This window comes from Miniopterus natalensis, chromosome 2 (assembly GCF_054644295.1).
Source record: "Miniopterus natalensis isolate mMinNat1 chromosome 2, mMinNat1.hap1, whole genome shotgun sequence".
In the NCBI taxonomy this organism is placed as follows: Eukaryota; Metazoa; Chordata; class Mammalia; order Chiroptera; family Miniopteridae; genus Miniopterus; species Miniopterus natalensis.
The window spans coordinates 114,832,302-114,859,333 of NC_142082.1; the positions used below are offsets into that span (position 1 = coordinate 114,832,302).

The window sequence follows — 27,032 nt, forward strand, 5'->3', positions numbered from 1 at the left end:
ACTTTAAAAACTAGATTTAGCAGCAGTCACATTAGCTTAGATAATGGGAGAATTTTTCTTCATTGAAAATGCTCCGTGTCGCTTAGGAAGAACTTACTGAGGCAGCCTGCCATCTAGCTTTTTCACAGAAAAACAGGCTTACAGACTGCAGATGAGAGAGTCTGGAGCAGAGACAATTTTAACTTAGCCATTCCTAATTTATCTCAAGCATTTTCAATTCATCTTCACTGCTCTGTGCACACAGGAACACCAGATTGCCATCCCTGGGGAACAGAATGCAGCCGGGGATCTAGAGAGCTGTCACATTCCAAGAAATATTTAAATTGTGCTGATTTTCTTCTGGTGAACTGAGCTCAGGGAATGAAACTCTTCAAGTCATAGCTTTGCGGGCAATAGATCAGAGGATATTGCCAGTTTTCTGATGGATTGTTGTTATCGGGCAGGTTTTCTCTGAAGGTACGTAGTTATTTTCTCAATTCATTACCCTCTCCTATTTATCAGGTAATGATCTAATGAGCTGGGGATCTAAACCTGGAAAGATGAGAAAGATGGGAAGTAGTCGGTGTTGCTTAAAGAATGTCATTTTATTGCTGCATGTTTATAGATGAATAATTGGATCCCTTTACTAAAGATTAGTAGGGTAGAGTTTGAATTGCATTGTCAGCAAAATCAGGCAAAACCAAAACAAAACCGTGCTGCAGGCTGCATTAGCATAAGTTCATATTAATTCCCGTGAGGATTTTCTTTTGTAGCTGCAATGTACATTGAAGAGAAATGCATACTTTTGAAACTCACTTTATCCTATTTCTTTTTAAATCTTTTTACATACTCATGATATTTTCTCCAGATAGTCTCAAATACAAACTTTGTCTCAAATGCTGTTATTAATTTTGGTGTCATTGATGTTTATGGTATATAAATGCATGAATGATAAATGTATTTAATTTAAAGAAACTCCAGCAGGAGTCTTCTTGACAGTATCCTGTCGCTGTACTTTACTGGCTTTACAGATTTTTCTTTTTGAGTTCAGAAGAATCTTGCAGAAATGAATGTCTGAAGATTTAGTTAAATATACATAATATAATAATTTATGATTCAACTTTGTTCTGGGAAGCAAATACCTCAATACATCTATAGGAAACTGTTTCGCGAAGTAAAATGTCAAAAGCTGACAAACTTCTGAATATTAACCAAACCAATAAAAATGGAGAAAGCCTTACCCTAAAGTAAAAGTTAACTTATTATACCTACGATGTATTACAGCAGGAAGGGGCGACTCCTGAGCCTTTTTGCTACAAGTTAAAGGTGTGATCTGTGTCAGAGAGTGAGGGAGGGAGTCTTAATCACAAGGAGTGTATGAAAACAAAGGAAATATGTTAAAATCCATTAGGGCTTTTGAGGCTTTTAAGTCTTTTATTATTGTGTCCATAGGTTCAGTGAAACCAACCATGGTGTTGATATTTTTTCCATGTAAAAATGATGATTACAAGGGGTAGGAAAAGAGGTATATGTGACCCGGGGAGGGGGTACCTGCTGTCGTTTTTCAGCTGGAACACAGAGTTTGTAGACCCATCAGCGGGTTAATCACAGACTTGGGAGAGGAAATGGTGTCTGAGCTTCAGGGGAGCACTTGTTAAATGTGCTATTTCTTTGGAGCATTTGAGAAACCATTAGAAGAATAAAAGAGAAAGGGAAGAAGGGTCAAGTCACCCAAACAGTAAGCGCAAGTGCCTGCTCTCTTATCCTCAGAGGGGCTGTAAAGGCAAAAAATAAAAAAAGAGGAAGGAAAATAGAGTTTTATAAAAGTACTTCGAAGCGCTTCTTTTTTCATGACACTTACACAAACTGAGGAAAGAAAGCTTAAATTAAGGTTTCCCTATGGATTCCTCCATTTGGCAAGCTTTTTGTCACCTTTATGAAACATTTTTCCTCCACTCACTTAAGAACAGAAACAGTGAGTTTACTCCCAGCCTGGCTTCTCCCCAGTAACTTGCAGCTCTAATTTAAATCTACAGAAGTATGCTCTCGAAGCCAGCATCCGCTCCTGAGCGTCTCAGAGTTTGACAATTCAATGTCGTATGCATGCCAAAGGATAAAGGGATTTAACATTCATTTATTATTATTATTATTAACTATTATTAACTATTATTAACTATTTCTTCTGAAAATCTCAGACTATGTGCAAAAGTAGGTGAAAAAAGACTATAACTTCAGGGAACATATTTTATGTCCTTTCAAAATAAGGTGATACCAATAATGAAATACAGTAGCTTCATGTTTGCACATGGAGACTATATGATAGCAGCCTAGTAATATACATTTAAATTTGCATTTTGGATATTAGAGAAACAGAACAAATATGTAAATCAGGAGGAGAAGTTTCAGTTGCCAAATTGCAATAAAAATTTTTATCACTCTGACCTCCTATTAACCTTTTCCACCACAATCGTTAATGTGTCTTGCCTCCCTATAGGGTTAATTCACTTATCCAGCTATCTAACTCTGCTCAGCTTCCAGGTCTAGTACTAAAACTTGTTTTACTTCATCTTGTGGTGAGTTCATTGCAAAATATATTACCATAATTTCATTTTATTAGTTGCTGTTGAATATTTAATATTTATTGAGTGCCCATGATATGTTTGGCCCTTCAAAGCAATATGCAGGAAGAAAACATGTAATAGTATTTTTTCTTAAATTAGCCAGTTTATTAATATTTCAGGACTTCTAATTGGTGCCCACAGAGGAAGGCAATTAAGGCTGACTCTTTAGTGGCTATTTATGTGCATGTAGGCATGAAATGTCCTATATTCTGCCAATGATTTGTTTTTAACTTTACTGAGCATCTCAGACTGATCATCCAGTGGTTTTCAAATTCTTCCTTAACTCTGTTGAATATGTCAAAGTGTCATTGTAGACAGGACATTGTATTGGGGTGAGACAAACTAGGTTTAAAATCTGTTAAGCAAGTTTGTGTAAGTTAATTGATCTATATACTTCTATCGTATCAGATGTTTAATGGTGATAACGGTACCTGCTTTTTAGGTCCTTGTGGGTAGTAGAGATCATGCAAATCAAGTAACAAACACATAGTTTGTGCACAACATATGCTCAATAAACAGTACCTATTTTTAGTGCATTTTATAATAGTTTTATATGCAGACTGTTTCAATTGAAACTACCCTGACCTTACCTTTCTTCAATGATGATGATGATGTGTGTGCGAACGTGTGTATTATCATATCCGTGTCTATTTAACAGCTTTAGTAATATGAAAAATGTATTGAACATGTAGTTATTGTTTGGCCCTAAAATAATCTATAGAAAGGCTAAAGCATTACCGATGCATTGATAAAATTGGAAATTAAGATTAGTTTGAGAAATTAGTTGGCATATTCTCCATGGCTTTCAAATAGCTAAGTTATCAACCATAACTTACAAGGGAAAGCAGAAAGAACTATATCTCATTTTCTCACTTTTTCCCTCTCCCAAAGGATATGGAAATAGAATATGAGACAGTAAATCCTCTCGCTCATTATACTGTGTCCTTTGCCCCTTTCATTTGCATTTTATTTTGTTACAGTGGCTTGTCTAGTGAGATGTCCTCAAATTTCAACTGCACAGAACCGTTCAAGCATATAAATCCACCCCAAAGGAACAGAGAAAATACACGAAACATTTATTAAAATAAAAGACAGCTTTTGCTTTGTAAGAAAATTCTAAACATTTTGTAATGAGAGTGAAACTGTCCAATGTGAATGTTATATCCAGCCAGATATTGACCTTAGCTGTGAGTTTGAATTTTTACAGAAAAAGTATGCAGATCCAAGCTAGAAGCTGCTTTCTTTAGGTTACAAGTGTGCTGAGAAATTCTAAGTCTGAATTTCTCAGATACATCTCATTGAGTTAAGTACAGACAGAAAAAATATTTTAATATCCTGAGTTGTGGAGAAGGGGGTAAAGCATAACAAATCCGGTTTATATATCTTTGCATTGGAATTTGGAAGTAGATGTGCAAAATTCTTCTTTGTAAGAAGGAACCATCAAATAATTATTTTGAAGTGCATTACAGCAAAGTATCTAGCACATTCTAGTTCAATCAAAATGTGGACACAAAAATAAGTATCTTCTGAAAAGCCATTCCATTTATTTACTTTGGAGTTTGCGTCTCTTGTCAGGGTCAGTCCTATCTAAACCTATGAATCTACCTACTCCCTAGTAAGAAGGTTTAGGCGTCTGACTTCATTTCTAAAATATCTTTGAAGTTCTTGCTCTATTGGTTTTTGATTCCCAACTGGATTTTGACCCAGTTCTTAAGGAGATTAGAATTCCAACTCAGTTTTCTATCCTGTAAAGGTGTGTGTGTGTGTGTGCGGGGGTGTGTGTGTAATAATATCCATATGGAGGTGTGGAGTGAATGATAAAATGTAAAATATCATTGCAGGGGCTTTCTCCTACAGTGCTAAAAGCAGTAATGCGTATTGTTTCTATCATGGCATTGCCATCTCCTGACCCACCCCTGATATTGGATTTTCTGTTATCCTGTGTGGTTTGCAGGTCTCCCTTGGGGAGCTCCAGGTTCATGTTCACCTCTGTTCTGCTTTCGCCTGTGGCTTCCTCCAGGCTACTTTATTAATCTCTACTTCTTTGACCAAACCTTAAAAAAGCTTAGCCACCAATCCCTTGAGGTGTTTTCCCTCAGTAAATTCTTACCATGAAAGGAGATATCTCTGACCTTAGTGCTTCCCTCTTTATGCCTCGATTTGTGTATGCCAACAAATGAATAGTAAAGGAGGCTCAAAGAAGGTGCTGGTTCACTTGTCAAATACAATTTCCTCGGGCCTCTAGAGAAGAAGTCATAACTTTTACCTGTGAAGTTCTCAGTCACATATTTTTTCTCTTCCTTCTTTCCTTCTCCTTATTGACCCTTTAAAAATGTAAAACAAAAACAAACATACAAAAACCCAAGAAAACAAATGCTCTTAGAGGCCATAATTAACCATGAACACAGTTTAAAAACTCTTATTAGAGCATGAAAGACTCCAAGCTTTCCACCAAAGTTTAGGCAAAAGATAGTCCTAAACGTCCACCCTCCTGCATAAGACAGTGTACATTGCAAATGACACTACTAATTTTTAGCCTAAAACTATAATTTGACCATTTTCTCCTGAGAAAATCCTTCCAAATAGCTCACACTGATGTAGTTATCTATTATTTTATCTTCCCTATTGAGGGACACTTTAAAGTCCTAATGTTAGAATGGCATCTGGAAAAATACCATAATAGCAGTTTACATTTATTGAGTACATTCTGTGGGCTAAAGACTGTGCTAAACACTTAATATTCATTATCTCGTGTTAATCCTCTCAACAACCTTGTAAAGTAGCTGCTATTGTAGTTATTTTACTGATATGGAAATCCAGTCATAACTACCCGTGCTTAGTTAGCGTGAGTAGCTTTGGTGATTAGCCAAGGTTCGCATACAGAACCTTTGGCCCAGAGTCTGACATTTCACCATTCTTCTATTGCTCTCAGATCACAGTGGAACTTTATGTTTACTGTATGAATAGCTGCAAAAATGTTGAAAAATACATATCAATAGCAAGTCAGGTGGAAGAGAGGGGAAATGACACAGTGCTTATTTTAATCTCACATTTTTATGGAAATGTATGGTAGTTTTGTAGTTAATTGTGTACTTTCTGTTTATCTTTTCTTAAAGGGGATGTGATTTAACTTTTTAGAACTTTTTGTCTATTCATAATATCATATAATAAATGAGGTTGGGAAAAAGAAGTTAGAATTATCTTAGGAAATCTAAAGAACAAAATGGTATAATTTTGAAACTCACAGGAATTTCATATTTAATTTTGCATGTAAATAAGTTAAGACTTAATGTGATAATTCATGTTATATGGGGGAAATAATGAATAGTCAAACTGGTCACTGGGTACAAATATTCTATTATTTCTAGTCACTTTAACAGTATCAACAAGTAGATTTGAATGTGTTTGTAGAAGGACCTGTGTGAATGAAAACTTTGCCAGGTGGCAGTTCTGCTTTAATTCTAAGAAGCATATGTTGTGTGTTGTGTGGATTCCTGGGTTGTTCTTTTTAATTTTATCAATACATCTGATATGCCTTCAGTATTTTTGTAGTGCTGAATCATATTTTCTAGCCAGATTTGAATTTGATGTAACATCTTTGAAAAGAAAACTAGGCCGGCACTCCCATGTGATATAAGCACAGTTGACCTACTTTATAAATTATTCTTCTGTCACCTCATTTGCACAATTGAATTCTTGTGATATTGTCAGATGTCCATATATAAGAAATATAATAATCATGAAGTGGAAGGTTGTCAATCATCTGCCAAAATTGATCAATATAAATAATCAGTTCTAATAGTTCCAGCTTTTATGATTTCTCATAATAAAAATATGATTGTGTGTATGTGGAACCTTAAGAAAACATTATTATTGTTCAGAAAATTATTGTACTTAGGCCTTGTTATTTTAGGCTCTACTGTGTTCCTGGACATTGTAGAGCAAAATCAAAGTATTATTTGGCTATTTTCATTGGAATAGTTCCTCTAAAAGAGAAGTTTTATTTATCTTTAAGAAGTATGTGAGTAGGCTTGAATATGGGTATGAAGGTGTTTATGTGCATGTATGTGGCTGCCATGTGTGTCTGTATTTTTTTCAAGTATTACCCACAGAAAATTTAAAAGGGCACCTTTAATTCACAGGCAGAATATTGAGAAGCATCTTTTCACCTTACTAGCAAATAATCCTTGAAATATATAGGAATTAGAGCATTAAATCCCACCCTGAGTTATCTTGGCACTCTTCCACTTTTCTTTTACTTGGTGTAACTCCAAGTAATACCAAGTTTCTAATTCAAGCTTTAGAAAACGTTCTACTAGGGCTATTTTTTCTCCTTTGAATTACCCTTTGTGGGGTCAATATTGGGAATATTCTAAGAAAAGGAAAATCTCTATGAGATTTGGTGGAATTTACATGAAGATTAGCATTGCAAATATGATAGTTTCTAGGCTGTCAATGGGGTGTAAGTATGCTGAATCTTGGGAATAATGCTGGGAACTGGGATATGCCCATAAAAAATTCTCTAAAGTGTGTAAGTCATTATATATTGTCCTTTGACTCTGAGAACAGTTGCATTTAACATTAGTTCTAAGTCTTGTTTTCATTTTTCAACTCCTTCTTGCTATCTCCAAACCTTTGGTAAACACCCACATAGACCATGGGGTTAGAATATAGACTAAATCTACACTAAAGGAAAAATCTTAATCTGCACATATGTACAGGCAGGCAGATAGAGTCTTGGCCAGACAACCTCATACCTACAAACCAATACCTAAAGACCAATAGATATGCAAATAGGCACAGGTTGAGAGACAGATTGACAGATAGGAACTGACAATGGGACGGGGTGTCAGACCAATATACAGGGAAAGGCAAACTGGCAGCCAGAAACATACCACAGAGAGATATGGAAGAATAGACAGGCAGATAAGTACAGACAAGTGGGTACAGAGATATTAATGAACAAACAAGGGGAGACAGTGAGGCTCAGACCCAAGCATTATTTACAATAGCAGGTCAGTATAAACAGAAACATAGACATATTTGTGTTTATGCATAATACACTAGAATTTTGCCTAGTACATTCAGGAAGCAAAATTTAGTAATAAACCATTTTTATTGCTTATTAAAGGATCATTTGTAAGGTATATCTGTCTATTTTTTTTTTCATTACATCAATGCAGTAAAAAGAACCATGGATATATATGTAAACATGCTTTGTCATTCCCTTTATCTAGTGCTTCTGCCTTTGGGTAAGAGAAACAAATAAAAATAGGCAAGTTATTGTGAGGTTGCTGTTGAAATGTAGCTTAAGGTCTTTTCAACCTCTGTAATGTAAGAGACAAATCAGAATTCAGACAAAAAAATGATCAGTTTTCTTCCTCCAGGAGAAGCAACAGCAATTATAAAACAAACAAAAGAACAAAACACTTGTGGCTCGAAAACATTATTTATGTCAAAACAATTATAGCAGTCCTTAGTCTTTTGCTGTGGGTCATTGAAATAATTTCTAAGTTATAAATGAACTTGATTTTTTTCTGTAGTAAAATGAGAAAAACAGAGGAAATATATTGTTCCTGTGATTTAGTGAAAGTTTAACAGCTTAGATGAACATACATCAAACTTAAAATTTGATAGAAAGTTTTGACTATTGCATGTTTAACTGTTCATTTACTTGAATTAGTTACACAGTCCTTCCAAATATTTTAAAATTATAAACATGTCTGAAGGATAATAAAGTCTACTAGTTATTTAGAAGCTTTTTTTGTGGAAGTTTGGAAGGATATATAGATGATATAATTAAATGTATATTTAAATGATCATCATTAGATAAACACTTTGTATGTAGTATCTTGCTGGTACTTGTAACCATCTTTATTTTCAATGGCAGGTGAGCATAATCAACCAGCTTCAAAGTTTAAACAATCTTTCATATTATTTTAATCCTAGTGTTGTGCATCACATTTGGTAATTTTACAAATTAATGCAAACTGAGAATTTAGATATGTGTTTTCTTATCAGGTTACTTTTTTTCAGGGGTAGGAGGGAGCATATTTCTCTTTTTATTTTAATCTTTGAAAAGTATACATACTTATATGATGAAACTCCTTTTAAACAGCTTTGTTGAGGTATAATTTACACACCACAACATTCATCAATTTTAAGTTCAATGACTTTTAGCACATTTACCGTTTGTACAACTATCACCATAATCCAGGTTTAGAACATTTCCATCACCACAAAGAGAAATCTTATGTCTACTTAGAGTCAGTAATTTCTCGCCCCAACCCAAGGCAACCAGTAATCTACTTTTTGTCTGCAAATATCTGCCTATTCTGGACATTTTGTATAAATCAAGTCATGTAATAGGTGGTGTAGTGTGTGTGGCTTCTTTCACTTAGCGTACTGTTTTTGAGGTTCATCCATGTTGTAGCACCTTTTCATTGACAAATAGTATTTTATTCTTTAGACATACCAAATTCTGTTTATCTCGTAACCAGTTAATGTCCATGCATATCGTTTTTGAGATTATTTTTTATAGCTCTTCACTCTCAATAAAGATTGTGTTTATTTTTTCTAGAGCCTCTCTATTCACAGCATGAATGTGTGTTTGGAAACTCATAGTCAAATTAATTTACTCTATGTTGAAATTTGCAAAAATCCTTTTTTAAAAGCTAAAATGAAGCAAAGGATTCTAAAAGCGAAAAAAAGGGTTTTTATGTGGTAGTATTAAGGTGATGTATAATGATATATTCTAGCCTGACGAGCTTAGGTTACTTGTTTTAAATATAAGTAATCTTATTTACTTGATTTACGTGTAAAACATATCTCAAAATAAAAATATAAATGACAACTACACAGACTAATTAAAATCTTTTATTATTTTGATTGTTGGATTCCTGGTTAAGATAGAAAAAACAGTGCTTGCAAAAGATTTGATGTTTTCTGACTGAATAAACTATTATAGAAATATAAAAATCTACAGATAATTAGCTTTATTGAACTCTTTTGTTTGTAACAGATTTTCTACTTAAAATTTATTTTTTCTATGTCTAGAAATTTTCTGTGCAATTACAATGAATACTACATGAGAGCTTTCATCTTCAGAGCTTGCTAACTTAATGAAAACAGTTTAGGTATCAATTTTTTAATCATATGGATGACTGAGGACGCCTATATGTTAGCCTGCTTTTTTCTATGGCTCCTGTCCTCTAAATTTATGGATATACAAGGTAGTTGAAAAACTTTTTATAAAGTTTGCACTTCATGATGATCTTTCTTCATTTATTTATGATTAATTGACATGAGACTCTGACTTTATTCATATTTTTATTTTATTTTATTATTATTATTTTAAATATATCTTTATTGATTTCAGAGAGAGGAAAGGAGAGGGAGAGAGAGATAGAAACATCAGTGATGAGAGTCATTGATCAAGCCCGTAACCCGTTCATGTGCCCTGACTGGGAATCGAACCCCTATCGCCTGGGTCCCAGGTTGACGCTCAACCGCTGAGCCACGCCCAGCCAGGCCATATTTTTATTTTAAAATAGGTAACTTGTATATGAAGCAAAATTTATTTGACTTTATATGATTTTTCTGCCACAAGCAGTGTATTAGAAAAGCAAACATATGATTTACTGCAACACTATCTTTCTATTATAAGTACAACAAATGCACATTTCTCAAAGATACTTTTGTTTATCTCCTAAGTATAAATTCCTTTTTATTTTATTATTGTTTTCTGTGGTGATTTCATCCATTGCTAAATCTTCACCTTCTTCTAAACTACAGCTATAGCCATGACTTCTTTCCTTTGATTCTGATCTGGTAGTTTAATGTTCAATATTCAATAGAAGCTTCTGTTTGGGAAGAAAAACACACTATAAAAATATATTCAAAAAATATACAAGAAAAAAAAGGCGACTACATTTTTTAAGGGAATACAAATGTTTTCCCATTTAAGAATTTTTTGGCTTATGTCCATAATGGCACCAGAAACACATCATTATTCTCACAGATGCTATAAAACCAACCTAGTCTCTTTCTGCTACTAAGGTGGCCCAGTCTTTACTTGGTTCAATAGAAATTATTTGGGGAAGGGGTTTCATATTGAAGCAGTTTTCCAATAAACAGAAATAAATGCCATATCTTTTAATTTATTACAGTGAAATATTTTTGTTTTAATTACATAAATAATATTATTTAATTTGGCCATCTTCTACAACTTGAAATGTTTTTCTAAAAAAATAAAAATAAATACCATATTCTTTCTGTTATCTCAGAACTATCAGGAATTAGTAACAGAGATAACTAAATAATTTATTTAGCTTTGGAATTTTTCTTTTTGAACTGACATAGTAATTTTATTTTAGAAAAAATAGGCATCAGCTACAATTATAAAACTAAAAAGTTGAAATTTTACTAGAGATTTGACAGAAAGTCCTCCCTCCCCACTGTGTTTAAAATGAACTTAGTAGCTGATTCCCAGAAGCAATCTAGAAGTGTTTATACATCAGCCTTAGGAGACCCACACACTTTCTCTCATGAACTCTCCCATTCCAACATGTGCCCACCATCCACACACACAGTTTTCATGAGATTCTTTCATTATGATCCTTACATATCCATTGGTTTTAAAAATGCAATGAACTGGTTTGGGATAAAAAGACATTTTCTCTTAGCTTTACCACATCAGGTAATATTTAAACAAAAAGATTGTGAAGATGTCATTAAAGTCATGGAGATATTGAGAAAACTTTGAGTATAATTTTTCAATTGAACCCGAGTAATAAGTTATCATGTGTGCAAAATGGGACTCATACTTACAGTAGATTTGGGGGGTTCCTGAATTGCAGCCAATTTTTTGTTTTTTACCTGATCCTGCCCTGCATCCCACCAGATTAGCATGGGATAACTATTACTTCATGACCTAAACTAGAGCAATTAGATTGGCTTTCCCTGGAATCTATAGTAGGGCTATAAGCACTCTAATTGGTCTTAATTTGGTGCCTAAACTGGGTAGTGTAGTACAGCAGGAATTCAGCAGCCCTTACTGGGCTATGTGAAATGGGGCAGAGCAAGGAAGTCTGCAGAGAGCAGTAAAGTAGAATGAAGTTGAGGGAAGGGGGGATGAGACACCTGTGTTACAGAGCAGGGAGGCAGACGTAGTGATCGTCTGAGTGTTTTTTCTGGATCCTGACTCCACTCACTTTCTGCTCCTGGATTCTGGGGGCCATCCAGAACCTCTGTATCATTCCAAGTGATCTGAAATAGGCTCTTAGCATATTGTTTATCACACTAACCCCTCAAACTGCAATATATTGCTCCCTCAGAATATTATTTCAATAGTTTTTTTTTCTTAATCCTCCAAAAACCCTCATTTCACTTGTTTTTTGTTTTAATCAGAAGAGAGATTTTCATCTCCTCTCCAAATATATAAATATATATTCACCTGCCTCACCCAAGAAGCACTCTGGTATCACCATTACAGGAGGCTGGTAGAGAGCTTTGTCTGTGGAGTCAATGGTGAGGAGTGTCAGGCCCTACTTCACCGTTTCCTAGAACCATATATACTTTATATCTTTAAGTGCTCTATGTTTCCTTGATATGTTAAGTGTCCAGAGAGGGGAAGTTACATATCCTCTGCTAATATGCTTCTGTTTCTTTTTGTGTTTCCTATAGACTTGTTTATGTATGTTGAAGACCTATTTGATAGGCAGGATCAGGTAAAAAACAAAAAATTGGCTGCAATTAAGGAATCCCCCAAGTCTACTGTAAGTATGAATCCCATTTTGCACACATGGTAATTTATTACTCAAGTTAAAAACATTGATAACTATTTTTTTTCTGCAGTATTATTTGTACAATTTAATACAAAGTACACTCTTAATACAAAGAGCACCGATTTGTTGCTGTTCATACTTTTTGACTTGAATTTGCCCTTGTTTGTTCTTGATAGAGTCAACTCTGCTTCGTTATATCTGAATTACCTATAATTCTGCACATTTAAAAACAATCTTTACTAACCACTTTGCTTTAGGGTTTATCTCTTAGATAGAGCAGAGTTAGTGTACTTTGAAATCCAATGTGAAATCTTTCTCTTTTAAAACTTTAGTTCAGCCAGTAGAAATGTACTGATTTGAGAATGTTTATAAGTTCTATCTTATTTTTTTTATGTTAGCGATTATCAAAACAGTGAAAAATGCACATACTTCCCACTTTCTGTACTCTTTTTCCTCCAACTTTGGTGTTTATATCATTTTTACATTAAGGCATATAGCACATACTTTCTATTTCTTTATCCAAAGCCTCACATTTATCTTAATCTTCTATCTATAGATAAATGTATAAAACGCTTATATGGTTTCCCTCTCCCTAGAGATTTTTCTGAGTCTTTTGTTTGGCTGGAGTTCATATTTTAGTACTTATATAACTACTTTATACAAGTAATTTTGTGTATTTAAAATGTTTTATGGCTTTTATTCTTGAAAGATTATTTGACAAATTATAAACTCCTTGAATCAGAATTCCTTTTCTTGATTACTTTTATTTTATTTTTTATTTTCAAAAGGAATTCAAAAAATTAACCCTTTCCCCCTTTAATCTCAACTTAAATAAAATACCTTCTTTTTTTTCTGCCTGAATGCATATAGTAGTGATTTTCAACTGGTGTGCTGCAAGGATTTTTAAAACATGCAATACCTGACTATTTAGTCAGGGGCACTGACCTCTTTTCCCTTAGGTTGTCAAAAAAAAAGTGACAACAGCCAGCATAACAGTAGGTGTCTGTTGTGGATGCCTTGTCTTTTGAACCATAAGTATAAAGGTCATAGAGTAGAACTGCATCTTATCGGTCACTTCTCATTATAACATTGCATCTGATTGGTTAATTCTTGGTACCAGAAATCTTTATACACAAGCACAGGCACCTGATATTTTAAAAAGTCATTTTGGAGCAAAAAGGGTAAGTAATTACTTTTTTTTTTTTCCTTTGGTAAATTAATCAAAATTATACCTATTTTTTGTCAGATTGGCAAAAAATATAATTTTTGGTGTGCCACAGAATTTTAGTAATTATTTTACATATGCCATAAACTGAAAAGGGTTGAAAACCACTGTCCTCACCTAGTATATTTTTAAAGAATTTTATGTTAGTGATGAGTAAATTTACTATGGTACACTGGTGTTGACAGTTTTAGGTAGTGTTTTCTTGGGATATGACACCCTCTTTTCAATCTGAATATTTAAGCCCTCTTTTCATTATAAAATATTAGCTTTGTTCTCTTATATCTATTTTGTTCACTGTAAATCTACTTATACAAATGTTGCTCTCTTTATCTGTGTTTTATATCTACTGTTTTCTTTATGATCCTTGTTAAATCTTCAAAAAATTTACACTTCTTTTCTTTATTTCCTGTTCTCTACATTCCTTTTGCTCTCTCTTTATTATTTATGTCTATTATGTTTTCATAATTCTTTTTAACTCCCTTTAAAATTTTTAAATTTATTTTTGCCCATTTTCTCTCCTGCATCTCCTTTTTGATAGATTTATCATTTCATTCTACTCCTTTTCTAAGCCTTATGGGATAACATTCTACCTCCTTCCATTCCTTCCTTGAGGTGTTAGAATTCTGATTTGTGTGTATGCTCCATAGATATTTGGTAATTTTTATAATTCATGGAAAATGTATGATTATCTATTCCAATGCAGTAACTTTATAGGGTGGTTTGTTTATCATTTTTTCTGATTCTTTCTTTAGTTTCTCTTCTTATTAAAAATATATTTTTATAGGTTGTGTATGTGCTGATTATTATTTTTATAGAAGTTTACCCTGAACCATTAATTACACTGAACCATTAATTTGCAAGAAAGCTGTGTAAGTGAATGGCCACAGTTGTGTCCAGTGCTTGGGGTAAATTTACATATGACCCAAGATTTTGAGTGTGAGTGTATTTAATCTTTACTTGTCCTCAGTTAATAGAGATGGGCAGCTGTAAGATTTCTGTTATAACAAAGTTCCTTTTTAGCCAGCTACAAAGACTGGTCTTTGCAAATATGTAATCCTCACCTGGTGAATATGTTTAGAGAGAGGAAGGGAGGAGAGAGAGAGACAGAAACATCAATGTGAGAGAGAAACACTGATTGGTTGCCTCCTGTACACTCTGGGACCCGGGGCCCAATTTGTCCTTCTTAATCCCTTCACCTTTTTCACCCATCCCCGCACCAGCTCCCATCTGGTAACCACCAATCTGTTCTCTTCCAAGAGTCTGTTTTTATATTATTTGTTCCTTTACTTTTTTAAAAAACTTATTTTATTCCACATATAAATGAAATCATGTGGTATTTGTCTTTCTCTGTCTAACTTATTTCATTAACATAAGGGTTATTAATATATTAATTTTCAAACAAAACTGTGGGTTCAATTCTATGTGGTTGTTTTACGGAAGAAGAAATTGGGGACAGAGAGGTTAGGTACTGCTTATAGCTGATGAAGAATGATTTAATTCAGTGCTATGGCTTTTAACCAGTTTGATATATATCTGTATCTCTATGTACATATAGCTTACTAATTCCATCTTTTCAACTTTTACCTTTCTGGATCCACCTAGGTTGGCACTTTCATTTTCTTTTCTTTTTTTTAAAATATATCTTTATTGATTTCAGAGAGAGGAAAGGAGAGGGAGAGAGAGAGATAGAAACATCAATGATGGGAGAGTCATTGATCAAGCCCTCAGCCCGGGCATGTGCCCTGACCAGGAATCGAACCCTGATTGCCTGGATCCTAGGTCGACGCTCAACCGCTGAGCCACACCTGGCAGGGTGACACTTTCTTTTCCTTTGCTAATTTTTTTGTTTGTTTTATCACACCTCTGCAAAGATCCCTTCAAGGTGGAAGTCATTGATACCTCTCCAATAAGCCATGTCAGATTCCTCTCTGTCCCTTATTTTCTTTTCCTTTTGGGTCAATGTTCCTGCTTTCATTTATTTATTTTAACTGATCTCTTTTACACTGTATTACAAAACTGTATCATAATGTACCACATTCTCATCAATCATCTCTGGACCTAAATTTTTATTATTCTTTTATATAAATAGCATTTCAACTGCATGTTGTCTTTCAAATTTGTCCCACATTTTCCCAGTTAAGTTGTTTTGCCTATGAGGACTCATTTTTTTAGAATGATTTTTCATTCATCTTACTAAAATGCTATGCATACTTCAAGATCCTTGTCCAGTATAACAGTTTCCATCAAATTTACACAAGTGTTTCTTTAGAGCATGAAACCTCGCAACGTTTGATATTTTCCTCTTTTAAAATGGTATCACAGTTGCTACCTCCCTTCACCCCTCCATCCCTCTGGCAATAACCACACTGTTGTCTGTGTCAATGGGTCTTCCTTTTTCTTTTCTTTGTTAATTCCTTCACCCTTCTCGCCCAGCCCCTAACCCCCACCTCTCGGACAGCTGTCAATCTGTTCTCTGTATCCATGAGTCTGTCTCCACTTAGTTTATTTTGTTCATTAGATTCCACATATAATATGAAAATATAGGTAATATGAAATCATGTGGTCCTTGTCTTTCTCTGCCTGGCTTATTTCACTCAGCATAATGCTCTCCAGCTCCATCCATGCTGTCAAAAGGGTGAGATTTCCTTCTTTGTTTACAGCTGCGTAGTATTCCATGGTGCAAATGTCCCACAGCTTTTTTTATCCACTCATCTACTGATGGGCGCTTGGGCTGCTTCTAAATTTTGGCTACTGTAAATAATGCTGCAACAAACATAGGGGTGCATAGATTCTTTTGAATTAGTGTTTCTGGTTTCTTTGGATATATTCCCAGAAGTGGAATTGCTGGGTCATAAGGCAGTTCCATACGGGGGTAAATGGTGATGGAAGGAGACTTGACTTGGGGCAGTAAACACACAATACAATATACTGATGTTGTGTTGTAGAATTATATACCTCAAACCTATACAATTTTATTAACCGATGTCACCCCAATAAATTCAATAAAAAGGAAAAATATATAGTATCACACTTTTGTGTCTCTCCTTTTTACATATGTCATTTAAGTTTTTAAATATACAATGCTATTCAACTTATCTTCCTTCATTAAGTAGATCTCCCTTAATTTCTCAATTTATATTAGAACCAATCTGTCATTATAAATTGTCTTCATCACACTTTTTGCAATTAATAATTATGGATTGTTTCTGTAATTAAGTTTATCTTCCTATTAAATTATTAGGTCTAATTGGCTGGGGAGTGTATTTTGCACAGGACCTTATGCATACTAAACAATAAACACTTTCATTAGCTAAATGAAGGAAATTGAACTCACTCCATTTAAATCTATTTTACAGGAACTATGCTTTATAGGTACTTCTTTGTAAGTTTTATTGTATCTGGCATACATTAGTTCTCTATAAATACTTATGGAATTAAAATTTAAACTAAAATGTAAAAAAAAAATCAAATAAGACCAGCCTTCTCCTGGAATAAAAGTTCCATATTCTGCACACTCACTCTTATTTGTAATTATTAAACAGATCTGAAAACATTGTGTTGGCTGAGGCACTTGGATCAGTGAAGAGGTTTATCTTAATACTCTATTTTCTTTCGTGTCTTAGTCAGCCTGAGATTTCATACCATAATACTATAAACTGAGAGACTCAAACAACAAAAACTTATTTCTCTCAGTTTGGAGGCTGGAAGTCTAAGATCAGGATGCCAGCATGGTGGAGTTCTGATGAAAGCTCCTTTACTGGCTTGCAGATGGCTCTCTCCTCATGATGTACTTACATGGGAGAGGGAAAGAGAGAAAGAGAGAGGATCTCTCATAAAGTTTCTTTTTATAAAGGGAAATATCAACTGATAATGACCCCACCCTCATAACTCATCTAAACCTAATTTTCTCCTAAGCCTTATCTTTAAATACCATCACACTCGGACTTAGGGTTTCAGCATATAAATCTAGGGGGAAATTTCATTCCATAGAACCCAACTTTGGCCCAGATATAAAAGTTTTAAGAAAGGCAATCAAAGCATCAAAGGATCTTATGAATATATCGTAAAAGATTCAGTTGTATCTGTGTTTCTATAAGTAGGGTAGAATTCCATACTAGAAATTAAAAAGAGAAATTCTGGTTATAGTGATCTACTAAGAGTCATATTGTTCCTACTTATTTACTCAATTATTTCTTCATGTCTGTACAGAGAGTAGTTAAAATCTCCCTGGGACGGGGTAGTTTTATCTCCAGTATATTCCAGAGACTCATTGGAGCCTTACGCTACCTCACAGCCATTCCATGATCCAAGTATATTTGTAATGATTCCAACACTTATAGCTGTAATTTATTTCTTTATATTTTGTCAGCAACAATCATTCAAATCAACATAATTATTAAATACTAAGTTATTGAGGACATACAATAGTGTGCAGTCCCTGCACCTCAGAAATTCTGTGAGGAGTCAGACATACCACAAAGTAGTGCAGAGATATAAATGGGTACATAGGCCCAATAGGAGCACATAACAGGGACAAATAATTCAGCCCGTTAGGGAGTTAACCAGGGAAGTTTCCTTATGTAAGTGATGGCTGAGTTCAGGTGAGCTTTCTTTGAAATATCAACGCTGCTTCTAAGATTTTATCCTAAGGAGGTATACACATGTGGAAAAATATATGTCCAAGTAGTTTCTTGCTATATTTTAACAAAAAATTTGGGGTCAACCTACATGTTCTTTAACATAGTGGAATTTAAATAAATTATGGCCCGGCCGGGCGTGGCTCAGTGGTTGAGCGTCGACCTAGGATCCAGGCGATCGGGGTTCGGTTCCCGGTCAGGGCACATGCGGGCTCGATCAATGACTTTCTCATCATCGATGTTTCTGCCTGTCTCTCCCCCTCTCCTTTCCTCTCTCTGAAATCGATAAACATATATTTAAAAATAAATAAATAAATAATGTACTTAACATATCTTGCATAATATACTGTCACAAAGTGATAATATAAGCCTATATTAATTAAAAAGGAATAATTTCTAGGATATGGTTGGGGGGAAAAGCAGATCACAGAGTACGTGAGAGCTGCTGTTTATGTGAAATGGAACAACAATAAAATGCTTACCTGTGATTCTTTTTTACTTCTCTTTTATTATATTTTCGTGGTTTAGGTTTTATTCATTTTCCAAAATTCAAGAGTTATTTGAAATGTGTAAGAATAGCACATCTCTTAGAAAAGACACTTCAGGTATTATCTAACCCATTCCTGGAAACTAAAATTCCTGTAAATTCAAGGAAGAAAACCTTTTTAAAAATATTTTAATATTTGTTCATTTACATGTGAAAAAATTATAACTATGATCCTATAAACACAGAATTTCATTGTCAATACTGCCAGAATAGGAATTAACCTTGCCAAAATGATCTAAAACTGGATATTTAAATAATTAAAAAGTCAAATTCTAATATTTTTACTGTGAGTAAAAGAGTAATTTGACTTTCTCATTTAATTTTTTTTACTTAATCCATTTTTAAAATATGAATATCATTCATATTTATTTTTAATCTTCCACATTATTTTGCAGTTGTGAAATTTCATGTAAATGAACATATCATTAAAAGGTGAATAGTTAATAGATCACAGTATATTACAGTTTAATACTATTTTGGAAATCACTCCATTAGTGTTACAATAACTAATATTGAAATGGCCTGAAATTTCCCCTGCCCAGGGGCTCAGTTGGTTGGAGCATCATACCCCACACCAAAGGGTTGTGGGTTTGATTCCGGGTCCGGGCACATATCTAGGTTGCGGATCCCTGGTTGGAGTTTGCAGTAGAGACAACTGATCAGTGTTCCTCTCTCACATCAATGTTTTTCTGCCTCCCCCTCCCCCCTCTTTAAAAATCAATAAACAAACCCTTGGGTGAATATTAGAAAGAAAGAAAAAAAGTTTTGAAATTCACTTTATGGTAAATTTTACCAAAGAACATTTAAGGCAAATATAAATTTAAAATGTGGCTATACTAAAAGCATTGGAATTTCTGTCAGTTAAGGTACATAATTAAAACTTTATATACAGTTAAGTTAAATTCAAAATAGTATACTCCTTTTACACTAAGAAACATCTAATTTTATCACTCTTTTTAAATTTATCTTTATTGTTCAAAGTATTACAGATGTCCCCTTTTTATCCCCCATTGATCCCTCCACCCCACACCCATCCCCTCCCCAGGCCTTCTCCACACTATTGTCTGTGTCCATGGGTTATGCATTTATGCAAAGAAGTTCTTTGGTTAATCTCTCTCCATGCACATATTCACCTCCACCTCCCATCTGAGATTTGTCTGTCTCCACTTTGTTTTGTAGTTTATTTTGTCCATTAGATTCCACATATAAGTGAAATCTTCCGCTACTTGCCTTTCTCTGACTGGCCTGTTTCACTTCACATAATACACTTCAGATCCATCCAAGTTGTTGCAAAGGGTAAGATTTCCTTTTTTTTTTTAAGGCTGGGTAGTATTCCATTGTGTAAATGTACCACAGGTTTTTTATCCACTCATCTACTGATGGATATACTTGGGCTGCTTCTATATCTTGGCCATTGTAAACTCTGCAATGAACATAGATGTGTATATATTCTTTTAAATTAGTGTTTCAGCTTTCATTGGATATATTCCCAGAAATGGAATTGCTGGGCCATAAGAAGTTCCATTTTTAATTTTTTGAGGTAATTCCATACTGCATCCCACAGTGGCCACACCAATCTGCATTCTCACCAGTGTTGCACAAGGGTTCCCTTTTCTCCACACCCTTGTCAACACTTGATGGCTATTGATTTATTGAGGATAACCATTCTGATAGGTATGGTTTTAATTTGCATTTCCCTGAGGATTAGTTGAGCATCTTTTCATATGTATATTGGCCATCTGTACCTCCTCTTTGGAAAGAAGTCTATTCAGGTCCTTTGCCTGTTTCTTAATTGGATTGTTTGTTTTTTTGGTATTGAGTTTTTTAAGTTCCTTATACATTTTGGATATTAAGCCCTTATGAGATGCATTGGCAAATATGTTCTCCCATTCAGTGGCTTGTCTTTTCATTTTGTTGATGATTTCCTTTGCTGTGCAAAACCTTTTAAGTTTGATACAGTCCCATTTGCTGATTTTTTCTTTTGTTTCCCTTGCCTTAGGTAATAGAATGCTTAATTCATATTTGTATCCCAAATATTTAGCACAATATGTATTTAATAATCACAGGTTGCATAAAATGAATCTATATATTTTTGCAATACTGAGAGACTGATCCCCTTCTATGTTTCATTTTCTAGCAGATCTAGGATAAGAAAGAGGTTAGTGAAACACTTAGCTAGAGTGAAGAAATTAAGAAAGAGTTGAAAAACTCAGTAATTAAGACAAATACTATTTTAAGTAAATATTTTTAAAAGTCACAGTGTTAAATATGAACAAAATATCAAATTTTAAAATAAAAATCATATCAAACCCTTCACTTGAACAACACTGTCTCACTTGCCTCACCCTAATCCTGGCCATTGCTTCTGGATATAAATTAAGTAGTTTCGCATGTTGGTTATGAATCAAAGCATATAATGTAACCTACACAGAAGAACTCCAAAGTTATAGAGGATTTACTTTCAACTAATGCTGTAATTGAGGATTGAATAGGTCATTCATCATACTTTGAAGCCAACTGTTTCTGGATGATGGGGTTTGTGGTATGTTTAGTGAGTTACACAAGTGTGACTACATTTCCACACTTCCCTTTTAATGAAGCAATGTTGGGAATAAGACATTTTGCAAGTTCATACAAGATTGGGCTACCTGAACTATGGAAGTAAAGGAAGGCAAATCTGTACCTGCAATAAGCTTCCATTCTACTGAGTACAATCCACTGTCTCTCCAATGATTGAGGAACCTCATGTGAACAACCTGCTAGCAGGTGAAAGGATGGCTCATGGCCCTCGGGAATGCTACCACACTAAGTGCTCACTGTTGGCCTTTACTGTTTGCAAATTTGACACTGCACAACTGTGATGAGCCTGAGAGCAAGTCCATGTTGTTTAGTTCATGCAGTTTCTCTGTCTACATTTTTTGTCGGTCGTCTTCCACAGTCTGCCTTATAATCAACTTCTGGTTTTGATATTTTCAAATTTCTGACCACCTGGTTAAAATATTAACCTTGAATCAGCATAGATCCAGAGCTTTACTCCTTTCACCCAAGAAAACAATAAGATATAATGCCTTGTGTTCGCCAATTGGAAGTACTATTATCTTTCACCATAGTCCTTAAAAGACACCACTTACTGAAGATATAAAGCAATCTACTTCTTGCTAGTCTCACCATGAGTATCCATCTCTGAATTATGCCCAGATTCCTTTTTTCATTACAAAAAGAATTTGCCCATGAGACCACAGGTACAGGTTAGGAAAGGAGGTTGCAGCACTCACTTATCAGACTATACCTCCTAGCACTCCTTCAGCAAGATTTCATCTATATTGTTGGTAAAAGCAGTATTGTGCAATCTCTCGACCCCTTCTTGTCCATATGAGAATAAGAGCCTGGGGCCAGGAACAATTGCTTAGCAAGAGCAAAAGAGTCTTCACTGCCTGTGCCCGGTTTACCACCTTGTGTGGTAGGACCCCATTAACAGTGGGTCCCTCTGGTGGCCGACACAGTCACCCGTTTCCTGCCAAAAAATGAAGGACCTTGTCCCTTACTCTCACAGGGCAGATTTAGTAGTGGGTGGGTCATGTAATATATGACAGACATGCTTAAGTAAACAAAGGGATACACATTGAACAGGGAAAGATATTACCATATCTGTTCATCAAGTCAGTGAGTGATTCACTTTCTATTCTTGCTTCTATATTGAATGTCTAAGGTCTCCCTCCTTGTGTACCACAGAAGGGACAGTAATAATATGCACATAATTATTGCATCTGAACCAAAATTCGAATATAACATAAGCAGCAGTTTTTGGAAATGTCTGTTATGTTTAATACAATCTTTTAAAAATATTGCTTTATTGACTCTCCTTAATACGAGGTAATCGAAAGTGAAAAGCATTGGGCTGACAATTTAAATATAGTAATCTAAGAGAAAAAAGAAACTGTGAAATTGAACCCTACGGGATGTATTTACTTCCGATATAATGTTAAATTATAAACCAAATGTAAACGAAGTATAATAAAATTCAATAAGTAAATCAGGAAATATACAGATGGGGACACTCTAATTTCTCCAGGTTCTCATTTTGAAAACTGCTTTAAACAATAATAAAAATTCTTTAGATTTAAATAGTGCTTGAAAACCTCAATCTTAGAAAGAAATTCTTTGAAATGCATTTCCTATGTGGATATTGCAGAGGTTTTACCTAAAAATTCTTGTCACCCCAAAACTGTTCTTTAAGCTATCATTCTGTCAGTATTCTTTTAAACTATTGTTTATGGTTCAGATACAGCTTTTATAATTTCAAGGAGAGTGTCTCAGATGAGAGAACAAAATAAAGCTACATGAGAAGGAAGCATGTATCATATTTTGCATTATGTGAACTTTCCGTATATATATCTTTATTGATTTCACAGAGAGAAAGGGAGAGGGAGAGAGAGATAGAAACATCAGTGATGAGAGAATGGTCATTGATCGGCTGCCTCCTGCACACCCCCTACTGGGGGTGGAGCCCGAAACCTGGGCATGTGCCCTGGCTGGGAATTGAACCATGATCTCCTGGATCCTAGGTCCGCACTCAACTGCTGAGCCACTGCTGGCCAAGCCTCCTATGGCTTTTCATGTTTGCCCTTAATGTGGATACATGTGTTAAGAATCTTAACAAAATTACAATATTAAAATTTAATTACCAGCATGATCTCTTTTGCTTTAAATTATCTCATATGGTGGAGACTCAACAAAGCAATCTTTTAAAACGTTTCTAACTACTTACCAGACACTTCCTAAATTATTGCTAATATCATATTCAAATTTGAATTCAGATAATTTAAATGATACAATGATTATATGAACATTATAACAAGAAGAAATCTCTAGAAAAATATGTAAAAAAGCAAGAGTTATGCTGGTTGTCTTGGTGAGAACAAAAGCTAAGGAGCTATCAGATGTGATAGGTAATTATCCCAAATATCTAAGCTCCATTTATGAAAACCAAATCAAATCCTTCTGTCCCTATTTACTTCATATTCTGAACTTCTTTTTAATATACTTCAGACTTTGTTAATTAATTTCTGACTGGTTCATTCATTGGTGGGCAAATTCTGCTGGCAAAATTCCCTCTAATAAAAGTGACTCTGGTTTAGTAGTTCTTGCTGCTCCTAAATGAAACTTGTTTTCAAGCTGTAGCGCCAGTTAGATTTGTTGGTTCATATACATTAAAAAATAAAACATTGCTATATTTAAGTCAATAAAATAGCTTGACTTTCACTAAATATTCCACTTAATTCACCTTGCTATTTCTTCAAGATTTTGCATTTGTGATAACCAAGTGATAATATGATGACCAGTTAAAGTAGAAATAGTGAACACATTTTTTATTTTATTTTATTTATTTATTTTTAAAATATGCCTTTATTGATTTCAGAGAGAGGAAGGGAGAGGGAGAGAGAGATAGAAACATCAATGATGAGAGAGTCATTGATCGGCTGCCTCCTGCATGCCCCCCACTGGAGATCAAGCCCACAACCTAAGCATGTGCCCTGACCGGGAATCGAACCCCGATCTCCTGGATCATAGGTAAATGCTCAACCACTGAGTCACGCAGGCCAGGTGTGAATACATTTTTAAAATGCCAATGAACAGTATTCTAAGCTCCCACCATCCAGTCTTTATTACAATGGTAAATCTCATTCATTTTTTAAAATTTCTTTAAAGAAAAGCAAAGCAAAGTTTGCTTGCTTTTCTATACCTGTCACTTAGATTTAGGGGCTTTGTATGCATTGAAAACATGTAAAATGGTATAAAGAGAAAAGATAATAAATAATATTACATCACTATTCCCAAAGGAGTTCAGAGTACACTAGAAAAGATTCTCATATAGACCTATGTTGTAAAATTAAGAAGTGAATTTAAAAAAAGACTGTTTATAATTAAACCCAGGGAATATCTAGGTTTTTTCAACCTTTGTGTGTGGGGCTGGGGTAGTGTGGGGGCATGGAATGGTTCCTCAGGCAAAGACACCTAACCAGATATTAAACTAGAACATTAAGTAAGAATTATGCTCATCAAGGAAACTGGAACAGACATTCCTGGCAGAGAAAACAACACAAAATAAAGAAGAGATGGCATACAACAAGAATTATGAATACAAGTTAAAAAGGTTAAGCATAATGTGTGAATTATGATTAACATAAGCACTTTTGTGTTTGATCATAATTTGTTAGTAGGGCTAACTTCAAGGGCATATTGCCTGTGATGGCTTAAATGTCATGGAAAGGACCTAGTCAGTTATTCTGACAGCCATAGGAAGCCACTAATTTGTTATTATATAGGGAAAGGATGTTTCTGTGATCTGAATGTTCATGTCTTCTCAAAATTCGTACATTTAAATCCTAATGCCCAGTGTAATGGTATTAGAAGGTGGAAACTTTGAGAGGATTATAGGTCATGAGAGTGTAATTAGTGTTTTTATAATAAAGGAGACCCCACAGAGATCCCTTGTCCTTCATCATGTTAAGAAAAACTGAGAAGTCTGATATACAAAAGAGGGCTCTCACCTGACCATGCAGATACCCTGATCTCAATCTTCCAGCCTCCAGAACTGTGAGAAATAAATTTATATTGTTTGTAAGTCACCTAGTTTCTGGTATTTTATTTTAACAGCCCAAATGGACTAAGCCAGATATGATGTGATTTTACCTTGGCAGTTATAGATAGTTATGTTTAGGAAATGTAAATAAGTATACACATTTAGATGATAAATAGAATAGAAATAAATAACATGGTAATAAAAATGGGTAAATCTATTTAAGAGAATGTAGGAGATAAAAGTATGTCAATTTAGTAATGAATAAGTTTTAAGATTGAAGAAAGAGAGACTGCAACAGATGAAGCATTTTGATTTCCTGAGATGCTAGCTTGGGTGCCTTGGTGTCAGTAACTACAACAAGGAGTATCAGGGGAGAAAGATTTTATAAGGAATAAAGACTTCAGACTTAAACATTTTGCCAATCAAGGGCCTTATGCCATTTAAAGATGTTTTAGCTTTGTTTCATATTTGAAATCGAGAACAGTTTAAATTACAGAAAGAGTTGAAATAAACTTATAAGGCATATTTGCATGCTGTACGAATTAAAGATAAATATCCAAGGAGAAGCAGGTAGAATCGGAAATGATAAGAACCTGCAGGGTCCATGCATGCAACAGGTATAAAAAATACGTGGAGAAAACTGAGCAAATGCATCTGAGGTCAGAGTGGGGCAAGATGACTGTGGCATAATAGGAGGCTGAGTGCCCTAGCTCCCAGCCAGGCCTGGATTTACAGCTAAAATACTGCGAGGTCAGCTTGAAAAGGCAAGGGAAGTGTAGCTGATTGGACATACTTTGTCTAAGGAGCGCTGATGAGACAAAGTGGAGACTGGTAAGAGAGGCGGATCTGGGGAAAGGGGGAGCCCCCTGGAGCTGGTAATTGGCTGAGAGCCCATGTCATCAATAATGGCTGCAAAGCTCCCTCCCCTTGGGGGTGTGGGCTCCCATCCCCAGGAGGGGATCCCAAACCCAGAGACTGGAAGGAGAGCCCAAGAAGCATGGGGCAGAAGGATCCAGGGGAACTCTGCCTGTGGGGCTGGGTCTTACCTTCCCAGGGACAGAGTGTGCCTGTCGTGGGCAGCCCAGCGGGAGAGGTTCATGCTGGGCTCTGACTGTGGTGTGTGGCTCCAGAATAGAAAGGTGTCCGGGGGCTACACCCAGCAGTGACTTAAAGGGACCCTGTGCTTTCCTGAAAGGCATGGCGCAAAGCCCCAGATAGTGGCTAAATAAGATGGCATGGGGGAAGGGGAGAGGACTCTTACCTTGAGTATGGGCTTGGGATTCCACCCCCCACCTGTGGAGCCACATGGACGGCTGCATCTTGTGGAGCTGGTGGCAGAGCAGATTGGGGATTTTTGACCCGAAAAGGGAAAAGTTGGGAGCGCAAGTGGAGGTGGGAATCTCAGCCCTGGCCCCAGCTTTACTGAGACCAGCAGTGTGGAGAGATGGAGTCCTGCACAGGGCTGACTTTGTAACCCCTCTTGCTTGGACCTGTGGAGTACGGTGGCTGGGTCCTCACAAAGCAAGGTTATTTGTTTTTTGTTTGTTTGTTTGTTTTTATGGATGGCATCTCGCTGCACCCCCTGGGAAGGCTTGTCCTGGGGAGACAGATGAGCCAGAGCTGGGATCTGTGACTGCGCTGTGGGGGGCTGACCC

The 27,032-nt window shown here is 35.3% G+C and overlaps 1 protein-coding gene across 7 annotated transcripts in view; it reads left to right on the forward strand.

Moving 5' to 3' along the window:
* The first annotated feature begins 200 nt into the window (after window positions 1-200).
* The window catches only part of MGAT4C (MGAT4 family member C), a 668,022-nt gene continuing 641,190 nt past the window's right edge, over window positions 201-27,032 (forward strand). For all 7 annotated transcript variants that reach the window (XM_087814509.1, XM_087814508.1, XM_087814513.1 and 4 more), the window contains exon 1: window positions 201-456. The gene's annotated coding sequence lies outside the window, so the exon portion shown is untranslated. The remainder of the gene's footprint in view (window positions 457-27,032) is intronic.